Source organism: Colletes latitarsis, chromosome 1 (assembly GCF_051014445.1).
Source record: "Colletes latitarsis isolate SP2378_abdomen chromosome 1, iyColLati1, whole genome shotgun sequence".
NCBI lineage: Eukaryota > Metazoa > Arthropoda > Insecta > Hymenoptera > Colletidae > Colletes > Colletes latitarsis.
The window spans coordinates 51,858,414-51,881,586 of record NC_135134.1 but is presented as its reverse complement, the minus strand read 5'-3'; the positions used below and the strand labels follow the sequence as shown (position 1 = coordinate 51,881,586).

Here is a 23,173-nt window from a genome sequence, read left to right as displayed (position 1 = left end):
GGTCCGTTCGACAGCTGTGCAACTGGAGCGCGGAACGGAAAGGTATTGGCGTAAGTGGCGTAGCGATTCGCGCTGAATCCGTAATGAGAGAGAACTGAAATCTCGAAACTCTGACAATAAGGACGGCCGGGGTCGGGGATGGTCGGTTGCTGGCGAAAACAAACCACTGGTAATGATCGAAGTTTGTCGCGAGGCCACTCGAGGTAATGGCGAGTGGTTAGACGAAGCGTGTGGTCAAACGCAACCCTCTGGATTACATCCAGATCCGACGGGTACAGAAAGCAAATTGTTCAAGCGAACGCGACCCTTACGAACTTCCCCGCGGCTTTATCGCGAGAATTGGATATCCTTTCGGTCTTCCTGATTGTTTCCATCTTAACTTCTGACCCTCTTATCGGCTGATCTCGCTCGTTTCTCCATAACCTGTTCGACGAACTCGACGGAGAACGCTATCTGGAGTAACGGGGGAATCCACCCCCCAAATTCTTAACGTTTCGACTGTCGTTAGACGAGACCATCTTGGAAGGGGAAACGGACCTCTTGCAACGCTAATTTTTACTATTGCTCTCGATCCCAGTCGGTTCTGCGGGCGCAACTACGAGTACGCGTTACTTAAAGCGTATAAATTTGGAAGCTGAATGCATCGAGCAGATAAAACCGACGGAAAGGTACCCGGAAACGTTCGCGTCTAAGCGTGCATCCGCGAGTGTATCGAACTGTATTCAGCCCGATAACGGCGGTGCAATATTTTAGGAATTTCAATACCGCACTCGTCCCTTAAACTGCAAAGTTTTACTTCGCAGCGTCATCCGGCTCTGCCGTGTTTCCTCTGCAGTTTGCATGCGCTATTGTATTTATAGAGTTTCTCGTTGGGCATCGTGCTGCAGGATCGTCTCGTGTTAAATATTTTAACGCGAAAGTATAGGGCGAGAAGTTTTTTGAGAAATGCACTTTACACAACGGCGAACAAAATGCCGGACGATAAATAATTTTCCCAATAAACTGAAATAACACGACGTAACTAACGCATCTACTCCTTCGAACGATAAATCATTCCGACGTATTGGTTTAGATCGATATCTGTCGAGTTTGAGTCCGAGGATCATTTGAGATTACCCTTCGGCTTAAGTTTTATCAGGTTTCGTTGAAAAATAATGCTGTTGTAGTCCGGAGGGCCAAATAATTGATAAATATAATAAGAAGGCGCGGGGCGGGCATATTTTACGGGAGACTCATAGTTTACTATCAAGTTTTACGGCTTAATTTAGCCGTGCAGCCGCAAGAAGAGATAATAAGAATAATGTCTCGTGATTATAGAGCCTGGTATGGTATCGCTTTGTTACCGTCTCGTTGGGGTAACATGAAAACTTCTCGTCCACTTTCTGCATAACTTATCAGGATCAAAGTAGTCATACTTTCAGTGAAAAAATGCTTTACAAGGTAGCTTTAATCATTTCGCGGGAGTTTGGAGAGACAACTCAGAGCAACTGGGGTGGAAAAAAAAAAGATTTCGTCGAATCGTGGATGTACCATTATTTTCCGATACTCAATTTTTCGTTCTTACTTTCCGCGATCGTCGACGGGTAAAGAAAATATTGATTTAATTCGACCTGGTTTCGGACAGATTTAATCTTTTCCCACAGTTGCCACGCGGCTACATATTCGGACTCATCGAACACGTTATGTCGATTTAATTAAAAACTTCGTTTTTAATGTTGCTGGACATCTCGATCCAAATTTAAAACGCAGCTAATTACGCTCCCTGAAACTTTTGCATAACTTCTTTCGGAAACGAGCGAATCGGACGATGCTGTGTCACGTTCGAGTTATGTATTTATGTACAAGTAGCGTGCTAATAGACGCGCACTAGATGGTATTTGTGTACATTAATGTTTCGCGAAATTTATGGACGAGCTTCGGGGATCGCTAACAGGCTTGCGAAAGTTCAGACACCCGTTCTTGTTTTAACAATTTCTCAGCGTTTTCGCGTAATAAGCGGATAGTTCGACGCTTCGAAAGGTACGTGTAATATTTAGATACGTTGAATTTATAACGACGATAGGCAAGACAAAAGACAACGCCAATAGTCAGTGACAATGGGTATCGACGGTAGACAGCTACAGCGGGTAATGACAATGGACAATGATAATTGGGAACGACGATAGAATGTGACAATAGTCAGCAATACTAGATAATGGATACAATACATTCGCAAATAGTAAATTGAGTCGTTAATTCGTTTTGTATCTATTTAATAGTGCCAGTAATTTTACTCGTAACAGCGGGTAATGACAATGGACAATGATAATTGGAAACGATGATAGAATATGACAATAGTCAGCAATACTAGATAATGGATACAATACATTCGCAAATAGTAAATTGAGTCGTTAATTCGTTTTGTATCTATTTAATAGTGCCAGTTATTTCATTCGTGTTCTAATATTTGTAGAATGTGACAATAGTCAGCAATACTAGACAACGAATACAATACATCTGCAGTTAATAAATTAAGTCGTTGATTCGTTCTATATCTATTTAATAGTGCCAGTTATTTCATTCCTGTTTTGATATTTGTAGAACATGACAATAGTCAACAATACTAGACAACGAATACAATACATCTGCAGTTAATAAATTAAATCATTGATTCGTTTTATATCTATTTAATAGTGCCAGTTATTTCATTCCTGTTTTGATATTTGTAGAACATAACAATAGTCAACAATACTAGACAACGAATACAATACATCTGCAGTTAATAAATTAAATCGTTGATTCGTTTTATATCTATTTAATAGTTCCAGTTATTTCATTCCTGTTTTGATATTTCTAAAATTTGACAATAGTCAGCAATACTAGACAACGAATACAATACATCTGCAGTTAATAAATCGAGTCGTTGATTCGTCTTGTATCTATTTAATAGTGTCACTTGCTTTTTGTGTTTTGATATTTGTAGAATGTGACACTAGTCAGCAATACTAGATAATGGATACAATACATCCGTGATTAATCAATTGAGTTGTTGATTCGTTCTATATCTATTTAATAGTGCCAGTTATTTCATTCATGTTTTGATATTTCTAGAATTTGACAATAGTCAGTAATACTAGACAACGAATACAATACATCTGCAGTTAATAAATTAAGTCGTTGATTCGTTCTATATCTATTTAATAGTGCCAGTTATTTCATTCCTGTTTTGATATTTCTAAAATGTGACAATAGTCAGCAATACTAGACAACGAATACAATACATCTGCAGTTAATAAATTAAGTCGTTGATTCGTTCTATATCTATTTAATAGTGCCAGTTATTTCATTCCTGTTTCGATATTTCTAGAATTTGACAATAGTCAGCAGTACTAGACAACGAATACAATACATCTGCAGTTAATAAATTAAGTCGTTGATTCGTCTTCTATCTATTTAATAGTGTCACTTGCTTTTTGTGTTTCCCAATTCTGTTTTGACATTTCTAATCCCAAAATCGAAGGGCCTACGAGTGATCGAACATTTTGATCCGGCCAGTATCGTTCGCCGTAGAAATTTCTCGGGTCGATTACGCGCGGTTTGTTCGGAAATGTCGTTGGAAGATTCTATCGTTCCGGGATTAAAAATAATTTCCTCCGGTGGCCGAGGCGCGTTGGCGCGCGCATTAACGGAGTATTAACGAACGACTCCATTCATCGTATCGGTGGCTGTTGCATGATACGAAACGCGTCGCGACGATAACGTTTTACAGCGGACTGGAAAATTACACCGCCGCCGAGATTTGCATGAAAACGACCTTCCTCCGTAAATATAAGCTCGACGATATTGCGAAGTTTATTGCAAAGTAGCCGAACGACGGGACTTCGGTCTGGGGAACGTGTCGCTGGCCGGATACGCGGCCGATGTTAATTAAATTCTCATTAGCCGAGTGCCCCCAGCGCGTTACGCTTTTTATTTTCGCGGTTGGTTAGCTCGATTCGAGCGACCGGTCATCAATAACCCGCCGAACGCGCGGGGGCCCCCCGTTTTACAACGCGGTTTCTTACAGATGCCTCGTTGTTTATTTTTTACGAACGGCGAACTCTGAGCGAGGTCTAATTTCCATATGAACCTGAGCGGCGTGAAACTTGCAGATAAACGAAGCAAATTCTTTTTTTTTCCTCTCCTTTTTCCGCCATTTCTGCGCTCCTCCCCTGCTGGCAAGAATATACTTCCCGGAGTGTACGCGTATACTTCCGGCCCTTGTTTCGAGGAAAAAATAAAGGAACACCACCGGGCATGCCACACCTATTCTACTCTAGCTTGCAACATTATTTTCATTCTTTCCGGTCCTTTTTTAACCGCATCTCCACCGAGAAATCCCACGTATTACCCCGGCGTTGAACGCGTACTTTAACTCGCTTGCGTTTCGAAGGGTTGCTTTTTTTCTTCGCCCACATTCTCCTCCCAGCCACGAATATTTCTTTTTACCGTACGCGAATTTCATCGACTTTGGTTCTCCCGGTAAGACGTTTCCTGAGTTTCAAGTTTAAAAAGGATCGATAGGAAATTACAGACGACGAATAAATGCGAGAAATGCACTTTCAATCATAATCCGTTTACACCCGGAAGAATAATATCTCCTCAACGCGAGGGGGGGGGGGGGAGTACAGCGTAATCGAGCGTTATTAATCTCCGCGGGAAAATAATAATAACGATGGCTCTCGATCGATAACGGGCATCGTAGTTACGTAAATCGTTTATAAATGATGGTCGTAGAATCGTTTAAAGGGATAATTCACTATCGCGCGAAGATAAATTTCAAACTTGGTGGAATGATGTACGAGTTCGACAAAAGCGTGGACACTCGTGACAAATTGATTTTTTTGCAAATTTCGTCGGTTCGAGCGAGCTGGACAAGCACATTACTCATTGCTCTTGCCCCGTAAATTGTTCCACAAGCTATTCGGGGATCCCAGAAATTTGTGCCACTAATGGGAAAACCGGGCGATTTCGAAATTAACTTGAATACGCGGGGGAAAAAAGAATGAAAGTAGGAAACGCGCGGCTTCGTCGATATTTATTAATATCCGCCCGCAAACGTTAATAAAAATTGCTTGTTCTACGCTTTCGATCAATTTTATGGCCGCGATAAAACGTTTCAAACGCAAAGATTCTTTGTAACGACGAATGTCCCACGTAAAATAAATAGAACGGGGCCGCGGATATATTTTTTAACCGGAATCGATAACTGTTTTCAATCCCTGGGAAATAATTCGATCGCGGACGTCATATTTAACGTACCCGTTTGATGGAAACCATAAATCTAAGTGTTCGTGCGTTATCGTTGGCCGGGCGTAAATAAAATCGACCGAGAACACCGCTCTAATTACGCCATTGATTCGTCTCGGTACGAGAAAACGAGGATCGACAAACGAAGTGCCGGAGAGGAGTGCTGCTTTTGGGGGAATTTGCGTTTTCCCCTCGATTCCATTGTTCGTTAAAAGTCATTGAATAGTCATTCAGTTAACCGAATCGTCGACGGATGTAACGCGGCCCGTCGGCTGGTAAAAAAGCCCCCGTTCGCCGCATGTTATTTTATTATGGTTGTTGAATGGCGCTTGATTGATCGTCGCGGTGTTTTTGCCACGCGAATTCTTTTCGAAGCGGCTGGGCAACGCGAACCCCCCTCCTGTCGTTACGATTTTCGGCGTTTCTCCGGGTCCACTTTCGCGTTTTCCACGGTCGAACGTCGTCGTAAATCATATCCGCGAGTCGTTCACCGCGTCGCGTTCGCCCTTTCTTCCCGCCGTCAAAGAGAAAACACGCGACATAGTTTCACAGACCAAACTCTCGAATAATGTACTCCCGCTGACGCTGAAAAGCACGCGTAAAGTGCGTTTAATTTTTTGCCCGACATTCTATTCGACAGACTCTGCTCCACATAATTTCTATTCGTTTAGTTCACATCGAATTGAAATCGCATTAGCAGAGACGAAGACATAATTAAAATATCCAGTTTCCCTCGAAGAGATTCTTGAGGTACCTATAGAAATTTAGGGCGGTTTTTTAAATCCTGGACATTGCACGTTGCAGTTCTTTGTGCCACGAAATCGGTCCATAAATTCTGTTGTTCGCGCGGCGCGGCTTACCGCTGGACAGTTTCCCCTGAGAAACGGTAAACTGATATTTCTCAAACGTCCACGAGTTTCGAAAACGCGTATAGAGAATAATTTTTATCGACTGCGGTTCAAACATAATTTTTAATATTCTACAGACAGCAGTAGACAGATTTTTCTAGAAAAATTTAGGCACCTACCCCCTGTCGATTTTCCTTAAAAATTCCTTTTTCATTTTTAATCAATTTGTTTGACACCCTATAGAAAAGTTGTCTAATACTTTTTTGTAGGTACCCATGAGCTCTATTACAGAAAAATGTTTCATTTAAATATATTCACAATTATAGAAGTTATGACTGTTTGAATATTGGACCATTTTTATGGAGTTTTCCTCATTTTGCGGGGTCAAAGACCAACTTTTCGAATATTTTTGCGATTTGTACATATTCTCCATCAAAATACGCGTAGTTTGCTTTTTTAAACATTAAAATCGTCCAATCCGTCCAAACTCCCCTAGCTAAAAACAATTTTTTTAGAACGATTTGAAACTTTTCAATTTCGCCGATTTTAGGCACTCTGTCGATTTTTCTTAAAAGTTCGTTTTTCCTTTTTAGTAATTTTGTTTAATGCCCTACGGAAAAATTGTCTAATACTTTTCTGTAGGTACCCATGAGCTCTACTTCAGAAAAAAGTTTCATTTAAATATATTCACAATTATAGAAGTTATGACTGTTTGAATATTGGACCATTTTTATGGGGTTTTCCTCATTTTGCGGGGTCAAAGACCAACTTTTCGAATATTTTTGCGATTTGTACATATTCTCCATCAAAATACGCGTAGTTTGCTTTTTTAAACATTAAAATCGTCCAATCCGTCCAAACTCCCCTAGCTAAAAATAATTTTTTTAGAACGATTTGAAACTTTTCAATTTCGCCGATTTTAGGCACTCTGTCGATTTTTCTTAAAAGTTCGTTTTTCCTTTTTAGTAATTTTGTTTAATGCCCTACGGAAAAATTGTCTAATACTTTTCTGTAGGTACCCATGAGCTCTACTTCAGAAAAAAGTTTCATTGAAATATATTCACAATTGTAAGAGTTATGGCTGTTTGAATATTGGACCATTTTTATGGGGTTTTCCTCATTTTGCGGGGTCAAAGACCAATTTTTCGAATATTTTTGCGATTTGTACATATTCTCCATCAAAATACGCGTAGTTTGCTTTTTTAAACATTAAAATCCGTCAATCCGTTCAGAAGTTATGACGTTTTAAACATTCGCATGAAAATTCGGGCAGACATTTCTGGCAAGAAATTATATTTTCGGTAAGGAATTTTTTTCTCGAAACTGAGTAGGATTTCGGGGGTATGTTTGTTGACCAAAAATGATTGTAATTTATCCCTGCAATCGAAAATAATTTTTCCAGAACGATTTGAAATTTTTTCTTTCGTCGAATTTAGGCACCTAATTAGATTTTCGGTAAGGAATTTTTTTCTTGAAAATGGTTAGGATTTCGAGGATATGTCTATTGACCAAAAATTATTATAATTGGTCCCTACGATCAAAAATAATTTTTTTAGAACGATTTAAGATTTTTTAATTTTGTTGAAAAATTTCACACCTTCTCGAATTTTTTTCTCCAAACTGGGTAGGATTTCCGATATATATTTATTCATAAAAAATGATTATAATCGACCCTTGCAATCGGAAATAATTTTTTTAGAACGATTTGAAAAATTTTTTTTTCAAAAATATGCTATTTTTTAACATATCGTTTAAACAAATAAAAGTTTTGCAAATCTCTTTACACCATCAAATTCGCCGTTTAAAAACATGAATTCCATCCATTTGAAGCACACCCCTATCTCTAATAGTTTCCGAGATATTCAAAGTATGTTTCGAATCCCCAACTTTGAGGGCTGATTTCAACCCCTTAAAGTGAATATTAGCAGCTACAAAAAAATACGTGTCTAGTAGATTTACGAGAACTACATAATTGCGAAGTTTCATCGAAATTGGAGATTCACACCTCGGAATGGTCCCTTGTTAGCTCAGGTTCGCGATTTTCTAAATTGAATTGTTGAAATTTCCTTGAACGAACTACGAATCCGAACCGGGGTCGGAGATACAAGAGCACTTTATTATACGATCGTGTAACGAGCTTATGACGTTTTTGGAAACACAGACCGAGGAAGGCGGTCAGAGTTTCCAGAAGATTGCAAAACCCATTTTCATCACATAGTAAGCGAGTTTGCTTTCTCGTGGCTTTCCCCGTTTCATCGTGCAAGCTTTTGCTGGTGACTTGGACGATCTTTATTTCTACTTTCGCGAAGTTATTTTTGCGAGTCGATTAGAATTGTCGAGTGGTTATTATCGGCATCGTTCGCGTTATTTACTGGTTCGAGTCGGGGCAAACGGATGTACGGTTGAATGGGGAAGACGAGGGACAGAGGGATGCGAGATGGGGTAGCGTGCTTTCCCAGAATGGGCAAAGCTTTCCACAGCAGTTGGACAACAAATGGGCCGTCGAGAGGGCACGGCACCGTTAACAGGAGCCAGGTTGCAGCAGTTTCGTCGTTTCTATGTCGCGCACGAATCCCAAAGAAACCCTGGAAGAACGTTCGGCCGTTAGAAGGTTCGATCCACGGTCGGACAGTTTATAAGCTTGTAACAATCGGCACCGAGGGATTCGAAGTTTGCCCGTTTCGCTGGTAATAGCCTGTCCGGCGATACTCTTGAAACATTTCCTTGATGCGAGGGTCGCCGCGTCGAAACAGTCCTTTTTCTTTTTATTTTTCACGCTGGTATGCACGGGACGTCTATTTAACTGTTGAGACCAGGTTTCAAATAATTTTCACATTCACCGATAAAATGGTAACAGGTGCTTCGTGACTCACGTGTAATTTAAAATGTAGAAATTCTATACGATACATGTTACTTTTTATCAGGCCATTGCGAATTATCAGGTAATTGGGGACTGATTGCAAGAAAGTTATATTTCACAATAATATTATGCCTACTCGGTACCGAAAACGTTTCGAATTGATAAAAGCAACAATTCGGTATAAAAGAGAATTCTATTGATAAAAGCTGTCCTTGAATAATGATTTACAACGCGCGTAAAATGGTTTAAAGAATACAATTTTCTAATAATTATTATTCTTGCGCAAACCATTCAAGGCAGCGATACCGTACGATAATAATATCCTATTTATAGATTTTAGCGACCGTGCTAGGTTACACCTTTGTCCCAAGTAAAAGTAGAAAGCGTCGTAAAGGACAATTTTTTATGGCGTAACGACCCCTATTATCCCGCGATACGATTTTTGCTCGAAATGCGCCAATACGCTTGCAAAGTGCAATTTCACTTTGCTTTCAAATGGAAGTATCTAATTTTGTTACATAAATCGATTCCTTTGAACATTCTGTGCACGGAAAGTACAAGTCGAAAACTCGATACTATACAGGGTATTTCATTTCTCTTTGAACATTGCATCCCAGTGCTCGAACGCTTCTCCGTTAAAATCCAAATATCATCTTGCTTTCTGACAATTTTCACTGTGCAATCGTTTATTATAGAAATTTCAAAAAATTTCCTTAAATGGGTAAAGTACGGGAGCAATGATATTTTAAGAAAAATAATTTTTTACAGACATCGAGACGAGTCGAACGACCCAGGATATTCAATACTGGCACTGTCCTTGCAATCGAATCGGGACCACCGGATTCCACGCGAAGAGGTTTGGGCGGGACTTTGTTCTTGGAATTGGTCGATCTCAAACGGGCTGTTCAAATGGATTTTTATTTGCACAGCTGCCGGCCACTCGAGTCTACCGTCGCTCGAGTCGAAGAAACACACGCAGAGGTGAGGACGAGTCGCAAATATCCCTAACGCAGATTTATGCAAGAAGCGAGGTAGTACTTTAATAATGTTCAGATTATCCTCAGAGTGAGAAATATGTTTCTCACTCGACCGTAACGCCGCGCAGTAGACGCTAAATCTGCCGAGAGTTCGTGTTTTACAATCGAACGCGTTCAACTAATTTCTTCGTTTTCCTCGTAGCTCTTTTTTCGGCCTTTGCGATTTTTTTTTTTAATGGTAGACAGACTGTTTTGTACTGAGATTTTGCAGATATATTAACTCATGTTATAAGCATGTACAGTATTTTTTTCATCGAAAAATATTACAAATTGTAGGAGTTATAACTTCTTGTTTAAGGTGTTCCACAGGCTTCCACGATTCGGCTAAAATTCGAAGTGAAAATCTCGATAAATAAAGGAATAGCGATACTTCAAATTTCAAATTTTTATTTTTTAAAAATCTTTCGGCTGAATATTCTCTCCAAATTTAGAGTTAATCGGTCTGCTAGGTCTTGAAATACCATAGAAACCGATCTAAATGCATTTTTTTAAACGAGAAATTACAACTCCCACAATTTTTAATATTTTTTGATGAAAAAAATACTGTATATATTTATAAGATAAATAAACATATCTGAAAAATTTCAGTATAAAATAGCCTATCTATCGTTAGAAAAAAAATCGCAAAAAAGGCCGAAAAAATGAGTCTAGAGAGCAATACTCCCTTAAACGATCGAAAATAGTCGAGTCGTCCACGTCGATCTCCAATGCACGTTCTCGAGTTAATTTCCGTGGATTTTCCACGACGATTTCTTTTCAAACGTTCTTATCAGCTATTGGCTGGCATCCTCGATCTCTGAGGCTTGTATCTCCCGAATGAAATTTCTCAAACCAACGACGTGCACTTCGTCCTGGTAGCTGCATCATCGTTCCAAGGTTTTTCGTATATTTCGAGTAGCCTCCGCTGCGTTATGACCCAGTTTAAACTTCTGAAGTATCGCTATTCATAAATTGCGGTTGTTCGTGTTCGAAAAATACTGTATATACATAGAGCCTGGAAAACAATACACTAAAATAGCGAAGATATTCTAGTCCACGGAGCTTGGGTCGTCGCGTAAAAACAATTGGAGGAATACAATTGCGAATAGAAAAAAAGAGCACAGTCGCGCGAAAAGTTTTTTGATAAAATTGCCAGCGACGTTTCACGCACGCGTGACTGGCGCGATTAAAAAAAAAAAAATAAAAAACGGCCAGAAATCATTGCTGGAAAACAGTTTGTGCGTTTCGGGGGCCCGTCGATCGCGGACGAAATTGTTTTTAATGCGACGCAAACCGTGCAACAGTTTAAGCGGATGTCGGTTTAAACGAACGAGACCGACCGGGGATGAAAGTTATTACGGCGACGGTTCGTTTGTTGGGATAATATATAGAATAAAGCGGGGAAATGCTAATAAAAAATAACGACGTCGGGTCGTAATAACGATATAAACCGAATACCGTGGTATTGGAATCTTTTGTTCAGTAACGTCGATCGTTTCGCGGTTTTTTCGTCGCATTCGAACCAGAAACGTTTCGAGTTCGAAGACGAGCGTTTTTGTAGATCGTCCCTATACGCGATGGAGCATAATTTTAAATTTTAATAGAAACAAAAAAAAAAGAATCTCCCCTTGCACTGGTGAAACGTGACCGCATGTTTCTGTGCGCCAGAGAGAAATACATGCGCATAAATGCATGCTGTATCCGCGAACTATACGATGCTTTTTCGCGGCACATTTTGGCTCTCATGAATCCAGTTTATAATGCGTGCACACGGATTTTGTCGGTACATGGAAGACCAGGGTGGAAAGTGTGTTTCTCGGCGATGCTTTCGCGGGAGTGCCAACCCCTTGGCCAATGTTGATAAAACTGCCGATTCGACGATAGCGATTATTTTTTACCGATTCGTTATGGGATTTGCATGCATTGGGCGAAATCCGACGCCGCGTCAGTTAAGCGAGAAAGAAACTTCCGGGGGGAGGAAAAGTTTTTATCGAGGGAACATAAAAGGATTCGTTTCGAAATGGACACGGGGAAAGTCAGCGGTTCGAAGTTGCGTTAATTTTTTATTGGTAACAATTTCACTTTTGGTAAATACGTACTTTTATTACATATCGGGACAATTTGTTGAAAATTTAACTGGACGATGCGATCGTAGGAGAATTGTTGTTCATCGGTTTATATTTCGTGGAATAGTTGCATGTGCTATCGCGAACGAACGTTAAAACTAGGATTAATTTAGCGAGTAGAACCGTCCAAGGGTCAGCCATTATACTCGCGTTATGCATTAAATTTACATACACTTTACTAACGAATTCTTATGACTGTTCAGAGTGAAACGAACTAATGCGCGTGTATTATGTTATTACTATAATGATACGAATGCTGTGCAAGTACAGGTCGTACAAAAACTGGGTGATCTGTCGGACGAGTGCACCCGAAAAATGAACATTTATTATCTTTGTGTTATTACGCAGCTTTGTCGTAAGCTGTAAGGAGCTTATCTGGAAACAGAAGCCAACCGTACAAAGAGGGCAATCCGAGAGGTTTATCAATCAAGGTCTAATTTCAGTTTGCTAATTACAATATCGATCTTAGATGGTTCTGCCGTGTATGTTCCGTGGCATCGACGTACATCGTACGTACGGAACAGTTACAAACACGAAGAAGGTGAGTGACGTTATGCCGGAAGAGGCTAGAGAACCTAGTCCCGAGGAACGCCCCGCCTGCGACAGCCAGCGAAGAGATTAATCGTGGATCTTAAACATTAGTTATGACTCGCTCAGTATTAAATCTATGGAGAAAGGTAATTGCAAGGCAGATTTACTTCAAATAGAACAGTTGTACTCGAAAGATTTTTAATTTTAAGTTCAATCGTTTGTACCTAAGATCGAACGCAAAGGTGTCAAAGGAGCTTTTCCGGTAATTTAAACAGAACACGAGGGAATAGGACGAAGTAAATTTAACGACGAAGAGCCAGTGAATTTTGAAACAGGGTAGACCAGGGCTGTCGAACATCTTCACCGCTCGTGCCACCCCCTAACTTGTACGTTAGCCACATGTACCACTTCCTTCAACCCCTATGACTGCGGTCCCACATCCGTACACACACACTCCTCGAGATTTGATTGAGAGATCTCGCGTAATGTCTCTAAAAGTAACTTAATAAATTTTTTAAACGTTCGTTAATTCAGATCGAGCTTCCTCGAGAGAACAGGGAACCATTACCCTCGATCTTAAGTCCATAAAAAATTAAAGAGAATCTCGAAGCATTTGTAAAATAAGCACGCTTTCCTGGAACGAGGAAGTAACTTAAACAGCTTGTAAACGCGTTCTCGTAACCGGAAGATAAGGCATTATCTTAAAAGCAAAATTGCTTCGAAACGAGCTCCTGGTATTAGTATTGGTGTTCTCGATTGCTACGAAGACGATAATTATTCGGTAGTTTTTACCTTCGCCGCGAGCACAAGTTACGCGCGTGCATACGTTTACTTTGATCCGAAAGAACAGACTCTGGATGTGGCGATCGACGATTCGTCGAACGAAATTCCAGCTGACTCGGTATTAACTTTATCGCACGGTTGGTCGAACGTTTGAAATTCCCAGTAAATTCGGCCAGTATGATATATTCGTGGATCGAAGTGCTCGGTACAGGGGCGTGGATGACTGTTCTTCTCGAGACAAGTTACCCCGATTCCGGTCGTCTCCGTTTCCTTTTCGTGCTTTTCTCTCTCTCTCACTCGTACCAGCCGGAGATTCGCAAGAACGGATTCTCGTAGGACGGATTTAAATCTAGGCACGGATATTCCTGCTGTCCCGATGAAAGACGAAACGCGGCCATTGATTACGACGACCGTCACGGGTTACTACTTGCGGTTCGCAGTAAATTTTCAATCGGAATTGAACTTTCCTTTCGGTGTTCGACAATTTAGTTTGGTTCGATAGCGTTACATTTTTCGGTTTACCCTCTGCTTCCCGACACCGTGGCCGTCCAATAAATCGAAAACATACTTTTTCGATCCACAAATATTCCAACGCGATGACGTTTTCGAGTATTAAAACTCCAGATTCCCAGACATTGATTTCGCGCGTAGTTTTCACATTTTTTTTCGATCTTCGTTTAGAACTGTAGTTTTGGCCTAGTTATTGGAATCTCTATAAAACGAATATCGTTCGATTCCATCGACGCCGCAATGCGATTTGATCGAATATTTTATTTTTTTATTTTTTTAAATTGGTCACCATTTACAGCTACAACGGCGAACGTCGGAGTTTATAATAAATTTTGACCCAGATTTTGTTAATAATAACGACTGCAACTAAAAATAATTTTTTTTAGAACGATTCGAAGTTTTTCTATTTCGCCGAAAAATTTCAGCACATACTCGAATTTTTTTCTCGAAAGTGGGCAGGATTTCGGGGGTATGTCCATTCATAAAAAATGATCGTGATTGACTCCCCTAGCTAAAAATAATTTTTTTAGAACGATTTGAAACTTTTCAATTTCGCCGATAAATTTAGGCACCCTGTCGATTTTTCTTAAAAGTTCGTTTTTCATTTTTAGTAATTTTGTTTAACGCTCTATAGAAAAGTTGTCTAATACTTTTTTGTAGGTACCCGTGAGCTCTACTTTAGAAAAAAGTTTCATTGAAATACATTCACTATTGTAAGAGTTATGGCTGTTTGAATATTGGACCATTATTATTCTCATTTTGCGGGGTCAAGGACCAACTTTTCGAATATTTTTGCGATTTGTACATATTTTCCATCAAAAGACGCGTAGTTTGTTTTTTTAAACATTAAAATCGTCCAATCCGTTCAGAAGTTATGACGTTTTAAACATTCGCATGAAAATTCGGGCAGACATTTCTGGCCAGAAATTATATTTTCGGTAAGGAATTTTTTTCTCGAAAGTGAGTAGGATTTCGATGGTATGTCTATTGACCAAAAATGAGTGTAACTGACTCCCCTAGCTAAAAATAATTTTTTTAGAACGATTTGAAACTTTTCAATTTCGCCGAAAAATTTAGGCACCCTACACCCTGTCGATTTTTCTTAAAAGTTCGTTTTTCATTTTTAGTAATTTTGTTTAACGCCTTACGGAAAAATTGTCTAATACTTTTCTGTAGGTACCCATGAGCTCTACTTCATAAAAAAGTTTCATTGAAATACAATCACTATTGTAGGAGTTATGGCTGTTTGAAAATTGGCTCACCTCTATGGGGGTTTTCTCACTTTACGGGGTTAGGGAACAACTTTTCGAACATTCTTAGAATTCCTATATATTCTCCACTAAAATACGCGTAGTTTGCTTTTTTAAACATGAAAATCCTTCAATCCGTTCAGAAGTTATGGCGTTTTAAAGATTCGCACGAAATTTCAGTGAAACGTATCAATGGTATGGTCAGACATGATATTTTCGGTAATGAATTTTTTTCTCGAAACTGCGTAGGATTTCGGGGGTATGTCTAATGACCAAAAATGATTGCAATTGACCCTCGAAACTAAAAATAATTTTTCCAGAACGATTTGAGAATTTTTTTTTCGCCGAAAAATTCTTGATCTGCTGTTTTATTTTTGCCTCCAGAATCGCCCATTAATATCTTTCCCAGAGGTGACCGTACACCCTGTATAGCGCAGTCTGCAATATCAAGAGGCAATTCTATCGGAGACAGGAGACTTTCATAGGTTTTTCTTTAAATACCGCCACGATAGTCGCTTCTACGTTTGGAAAATTGATTCTATACCAACGTTGGATACTCCTGCAGGAGCACAGAGGCAGAATCGCGATCTGGGAATTGAAATCGTCGCAGGTAGTGGATGTGTCCGAAGGGGGAAAAGAATCGAGTCGGACTAGCGAGGAATCAGTGGCGTCGAATAGTGGAGGGCGTTCGTTCGCTATCGTCATTTCGCAGATCGGGACATTCGTCTTTGGTCCGTGTTGGACGTTTCTATTTCCACGGAAACTACAGTACCTAGGACGGTTCGCATCACGGGTTGCGGCTGGACTGTCCTGCGCGTTTCGAACGATTCCTCTCGAAATCTTCCCTCGAAATCGACGAAAAATGTTACCTCGCTGATCGACTTTCGGCTACCAGAAACCTTCCAAACGTTTAAAACGCAGCGAAATCTTCGTTCAAGATTTCTGCGAGTATTCGGTGAACGCACGAGGCTTGAAATAAAGTGGCTCGTTCCTCTTTCCGCCGCGTTCAAACAATAGCCGCGAGACAAACAACGAACCGATGGAAAATAGCTTGCATATTAGCTTTCGAATTAATCGTCGTGCTCGTAAAACTCGTAAAACACACTTCTCCGGGGCTGAGCTTCTTCCCGTTTGCGGGTCACGTCGTGGATTCGCGAGGAAAGTTCACGCGTGGGAGTTAAATCTTGTTGGTGGCCAGGCTCGAATTCCGCGACCCGTCGAGGCCAAAGAACGGACGTCGGGAGAGTTTGGACGCCGGATGAGACAAGTCCACGAACGGTGAAACGACGGAGTTGGGAATACCGTAGGCCGCGTCAACGGAGGGGAAAAATCTCGTCATCGAACTCGCCCGCAGTCCGCTTTTGTATTACGTACCCGGAGCACGTCCCTCACCTTCCAGGGACGAGAGTGAGTTTCGTGGATCCGTAGGAGTGCTCCGATTCATAAAAATTTATGAGAAAAATGAATTGCTCGACAGCCCCATTTCGGAATTCTGTAACGGATATTTATAAGAATCTCTCACGGCTGCCGCTAATAATAATCTTTCTTATCGCGGCCTCCGACGGCAATAAATATGTCACGGAGCCGAATATACGTGAGATGCTTAAACCCATCTGTAAGATGAAAGTGAAAATAAATCTTTCCCGTAACCCGTATCCTCCAACTTCCAGGCTCGTGTCATTCTCGACACGCTATTCCAGAGACTACGGAGAAATTCGTTCCCAAAAGATTCGATAATAATTGATTATCTTTTGCAGGTCAGCCACGGATGCAAACGTGAATCGAGGCATTCGAGAATAACAGCAGCCATCAACTCGATCCAGAGATGTCAAAAAGGCACCGAAGGTGCTCTCTCACACTGTCGGATCACGCGTACGTGAGCTCGTGGAGTTTTGGAAACCCGACAAAGACGAAATGACATATGCCGTCTTTCTCGATTCACCGAAGCTGCCCAAAGTAAGTTCGAACCGTCTTGTGGGAGTCGAGAGAGAAAGGCTCACACTTCCATTCTCGCTCTTGAACAACTAATATCCGATCTCTCGTCAACAGGTCTCCACTGGCCTCTGCTGACCACTCCTGGAATTTCTGACAACGTACAACGATTACGACTAGCTACTGTTAGTCTCTCCCAGTCTCTGCTGACCGCTGCTGACCACTCCTGGAATTTCTGACAATGTATAACGATTACTACTAACGTCTGCCAGCCTCCGTTGACCTCTGCTGACCGCTACTGACCGCTGCTGACCACCGCTTATATTTCTGACAATGTATAACGATTACTACTGACTTCTACCTGCCTCCACTGGACTCTGCTGACCGCTACTGACCACTCCTGATACTTCTGACAACGTATAACGATTACTACTGACTTCTGCCTGCCTCCGCTAGCCTCTGCTGACCGCTGCTGACCACTCCTGGAATTTCTGACAACGTATAACGATTACTAATGACGTCTGCCAGCCTCCGCTGGCCTCTGCTGACCGCTGTTGACCACCGCTTACATTTCTGACAACGTATAACGATTACTACTGACTTCTGCCAGCCTCCGTTGACCTCTGCTGACCGCTGCTGACCACTCCTGATACTTCTGACAACGTATAACGATTACTACTGACTTCTGCCTGCCTCCGCTAGCCTCTGCTGACCACTGCTGACCACTCCTGGAATTTCTGACAACGTATAACGATTACTACTAACGTCTGCCAGCCTCCGTTGACCTCTGCTGACCGCTACTGACCACTCCTGATACTTCTGACAACGTATAACGATTACTACTGACTTCTGCCAGCCTCCGTTGACCTCTGCTGACCGCTACTGACCACTCCTGATACTTCTGACAACGTATAACGATTACTACTGACTTCTGCCTGCCTCCACTAGCCTCTGCTGACCGCTACTGACCACTGCTGACCGTTGCAGACAACTTGTGACATGATATAATATAATATAATATGTTTATATGTATTAAAGTTTTGTATAATGTAAATCTGTGGCAATAAATGATATAAATTTAAAGAATTCGATGTGTTTTCATCATTTTTTACCGTTCTTTCCCTCTCCAAATCATTCCCTTAGTTGTAAGACTCGATCGGCACTCCGTATCTTTAAAAATTTTCTAAGTTCTTCGGAAAGATTTCAAATCTCCCGCCGCCAGAAAATTTCTGCGAATTCCTGGAAATGACGTCATTTCTAAGAATCCCTGAAACTTCTCGGAATCCCTGAAACTTCTCGGAATCCCTGAAACTTCTCGGAATCCCTGAAACTTCCCGGAAACCCTGAAACTTCTCGGAATCCCTGAAATTTCTCGGAAGTTTCAGGCAGCGGCAAAAATTCCGGCCTGAATTTTTCGGCAAAAATTTTAAAGAGCCCCCCCCCTGTGAAATCTTTCCCGGGAACTTCGCAATTTTTCTGGGTGAACATCGCAGCCCGCCTTCCATCTTTCCTGGCAGCCCCGTCAACCGCCAGGTGTCTCCTGCCAGCCGTGGGACTTTGAAATTTTTCCGCCAAGTGTTTGTTGTCTCCTGCCAGCCGTGGAACTTAGAAATTTTTCTGGAAGATCGTCGCTGGCCCCTTCTCCTCTCTCCTGGTAGTCGCCATCCGCCATTGTTGTTGTCTCCTGCCAGCCGTGGAACTTAGAAATTTTTCGGGAAGGAACATCCCGAAAATTTTGCAGCGACCCCCCCCCCCCCCCCACCACTGGGTGGGAGACCGCCAGCCAGACCTGGCCGGACTCCCACCCCCCCTCCAGGGGAGGACCAGCTCCTGCCGGCTCCGCTGCTGCTGGGAGATGTTGCTGCTAGGAAGGCATGTCATGAAATGGCCCATTTAGAGTTGGGTTAACGAGTGTATATATAGAAACGAAGGCCCGAGCGAGCGCTTGTGAGAAAGCCCAGGCGGCGGCAAATTCGAAATCTTTCCGCGGGACTTTGAAAATTTTCGCCTCTGGCAGCTAGTACGCGGAGCTGGCGTTTACCTATCGACCGTAGCTATGGCGCTGACGGTTTCAGGTCCATTTTAGACTTGAAAATTTTTATCTCTGGCAGCTAGTACGGGAGCTGACGTTTACCGAATGAATGAATAAGTATCTCTAATCGACCATAGGTCAGACGCTGACGGTTTTATGTCCATTTTAGACTTTGTTATCAGGAGGGGATGGTAGGGGAAGAGGTGGCAGGTATCTTATAACTAAGGGAATGGTTTCGAGAGGAAAGGAAAGGTAGAAATGATGAGAACACATAGCATTCTTTGAAATTATATCATTTATTGCCATAGATTTACATTATACAAAACTTTAATACATATGAACATATTATATTATATTATATCACGTCACAAGTTGTCAGCTACGGTCAGCTGACGTCGGGAGATGTTGGCAAAGGCCAGCTTAGGCCAGGAGACGCTGGCAGAGGTCAACAGAGGAAGGCAGGAGTCGTAATAATCGTTGTACGCTGCCAGAAATATATACGGTGGTCAGCAGAGGCCAGTAGTGGCAAGTAGAGATCCGCAGGGGCGAATAGTAGCAAATAGGAAGCGTTATATGTTGTCAGAAGTATCAGGGGTGGTCAGCAGCGGTCGGCAGAGGTCAGCAGAGGGATGCAGTGACAAGCAGAGATCAGCAGGGGCGAACAGTAGCATGTAGTAAGCGTTATACGTGTCAGAAGCATCAGGGGTGGTCAGCAGCGGTCAGCAGAGGCCAGCAAAGGCATGCAGAGGCAAGCAGAAACCTGCAAAGGCAAGCAGAGACTTGTAGGGACATGCAGTAGTAAGTATTAATCGTTATACATTATCAGAAATACCTGCAGTGGTCAGTAGCGTTCGGCAGAGGTCAGGAAAGACCAACAGAGGTTAGCAGAAGTCAGTAGTAATCGTTGTACGTTGCCAGAAATATATACGGTAGTCAGCAGAGGCCAGTAGTGGCAAGTAGAGATCACCAGGGGCGAATAGTAGCAAATAGGAAGCGTTATATGTTGTCAGAAGTATCACGGGTGGTCAGCAGCGGTCTGCAGAGGTCAGCAGAGGGTTGCAGTGGCAAGCAGAGATCAGCAGGGGCGAACAGTAGCATGTAGTAATTGTTATACGATGTCAGAAGCATCAGGAGTGGTTAGCAGTGTTCAGCATAGGCCAGCAAAGGCATGCACAGGCAAGCAGAAACCTGCAAAAGCAAGCAGAGACTTGTAGGGGCATGCAGTAGCAAGTATTAATCGTTATACATTATCAGAAATACCTGTAGTGGTCAGTAGCGTTCGACAGAGGCCAGGAAAGTTCAGCAGAGACAAACACACGCTGACAGAGATCAGCAAAGACCAACAGAGGTTAGCAGAAGTCGGTAGTAATCGTTATAGGTTGTCAGAAATAGAAGAAATGGTCAGCAGAGTCCAGCAGAGGCAAGCAGAGATCAGCAAGGGCGAATAGTAGCAAATAGGAAGCGTTATATGTTGTCAGAAGTATCAGGGGTGGTCAGCAGCGGTCAGCAGAGGCCAGCAAAAGCATGCACAGGCAAGCAGAAACCTGCAAAAGCAAGCAGAAACTTGTAGGGGCATGCAGTAGTAAGTATTAATCGTTATGCATTATCAGAAATACCTGCAGTGGTCAGTAGCGTTCGACAGAGGCCAGGAAAGTTCAGCAGAGACAAGCACACGCTGACAGAGATCAGCAAAGACCAACAGAGGTTAGCAGAAGTCGGTAGTAATCGTTATAGGTTGTCAGAAATAGAAGCGATGGTCAGCAGAGTCCAGCAGAGGCAAGCGGTAATCAGGAGCAGTCGGTAACAGTTGCTGTATGGTGTGAAAAGTTGTCGGGAGTTCTGTACTTTTGCCAGCACTGGTCATCAGAGGCTATCAGAGGCAAATAGAAACCAGGAGTAATTAGAAATAATAGGAGTAATTGGAAAGGCAAGTAAAAATACCTGGGTAGTCGAGATTCCGGATCGTATGCCGTTGACGTGAGGTCGGATTTCAGTTGTTCAAGAGCGAGAAGGCAAATGTGAGCCTGCCTCTCTTAACTCCCATGAGACGTGTCCACGGTGCACTCGGTGCTTCGTCTGGCATCTCTGGTTTATACCGAAGATGACAGATCACGCGTATGTACGCGAGCTTGTAGTGTTTCGGACAGTCGACAAAGGTAAACTGATTGCTCTCCTTCAAGAGCCAGTCGATCAGACAGAACTCAAAGAGAACACATTAAAATTTCACTCACTACGTCATCGAACCACTTTTGTACAGATGTTGTTTTGTATTAAAGTTTAAACAGTGTTACCAAAAACTCGTGTCAAAACTCATTGCAAAATGACCTACTATGAACGCAAACGATCCGTTGAACCGGGCAGATCGTCATTCTGCGTCGCAACGAAACAGAAACCTTGAAACGATCGGTCGATGGTGGACGCCGACCGACGTTTCCTCGCGAAATTGTCCGCTGGTTTGTGCCATTCGATAAATGGACATATTCGTTACCCGTCCACCGTCGATTACTTTTTCACCGCAGAAAAGTTCCGGCGAGTCTTAAAAACAGCCGGACGTAAATCTCGCAGAATTATACGTACCTACGGTCGAGGTTTTTACGTTCTTCCGCGTAATACGGAACTCGAGCAACGGAACACCTATTCGTTCGTATTTTATGGTCTAAGAATCGTTGGATGCGCTTTTACGAAGTTTGTCCATCGAAATTGCCGTCGAGGAATCCCCGTGATCTTTCAACGTGATTTATCTTGGCGCGATGTCGTACTCGACGTTAGAAGTAAATTCTATCGTAACGATATGTTTCAATAGCGAACGAGTAGAAAAAAAAATCAAAGTTCACTCGACGTCTCTGACGGGAGTCTTAGATTTTCCTAGATAGATCGTCGATTTACCCTGCTTTACGAACCGCTGCCGGAGCCCGGATTCATGAATATTCCATGATACAAACGATCAAAGGAGGACTTCGTATTTGTCCGCAAAGCGTTTGGTCACTCTTGCAATTTGACATAGAGCATTTGTCTTTGCTTTATCCGTCCATTCCTTACCGTTGAGAAATGCTGTAGCGCGCCTCCTGGAACAACGAGTGGCGTCGATTTTACTTCTTACCGGCGTCGCGGGGATAAATCGCTGTCCTGCCGGTGTATCTTATCGGATACAACCGCCGCGTACACAGGGTGTTCGTAAAATAAGCTTTTCCAAACTATAGAAACGTTAAGGGTACGTTCCCTTTGGTATTTTTTTTGTAAACAAACTATGCAAGTTCTTGCATCGACGTTTCACATAGATATTTAATACCCTTTCAGCGATATTCACAAATTTTCACAACGAGAAATAGTCAAAATTAGTGACAATGCAGAGCTTCGAAAAAGTGTTCTAATGGCTTCCTTCCATTTCAGAAAAATGAAAAAGATTCTTAATTAGGATACATCGTTCTGTACCCGGTACTAGGAGGACAGAGAAAAATTGATAATTTAAAAAATGACAGCATTTCGAAGTTGAAATATCGACTTTTTCTTGATTTTAATTTTAGCAGGCTGAAAAAAAATAATGATTTTGACTTTATTCTGATATGAGCTATAGCTCGACCGAGGAATACGTATTAACCTTCGTTAATTATAGAAGTTCAGTGATATGCTTTTGCACACATATTTATATTACAATAGAAAAATCGAATATTTTTGGTAGTTTACGAGTAGAAGATCCCCTCGAGTACGCACACTTAAGATCGTAAATCGTAACCATAGGAACGGCGACAGTAGTGGGTAAATAATCGCAGTTATGCACCGGACAACGATAGGATATTAGTTTATGATTAATCGTCCTATTAATGGACGTTCATCGATAAAGACGCTGATTTCCCGCGCTGTTCCAATTCGCTCGTCCGAACGTGAAACGCATATCTGTAATTTCACCGTTGGAACATCGACGCGCCATGATAGAGAGACTAATCGCGAGCTGTCATTCCGATCGTTGTCTGCCGCCCAATTACGATTGTTAACGTTATGTTATCGTGTTTCAACGGA

General features: G+C 41.9%; 1 protein-coding gene across 1 annotated transcript in view; it reads right to left on the bottom strand.

Annotated features, from left to right (window-relative positions):
• The window catches only part of LOC143341754 (lysosomal acid glucosylceramidase-like), a 90,168-nt gene that overhangs the window by 24,701 nt on the left and 42,294 nt on the right, over positions 1 to 23,173 (bottom strand). The window lies entirely within an intron of this gene.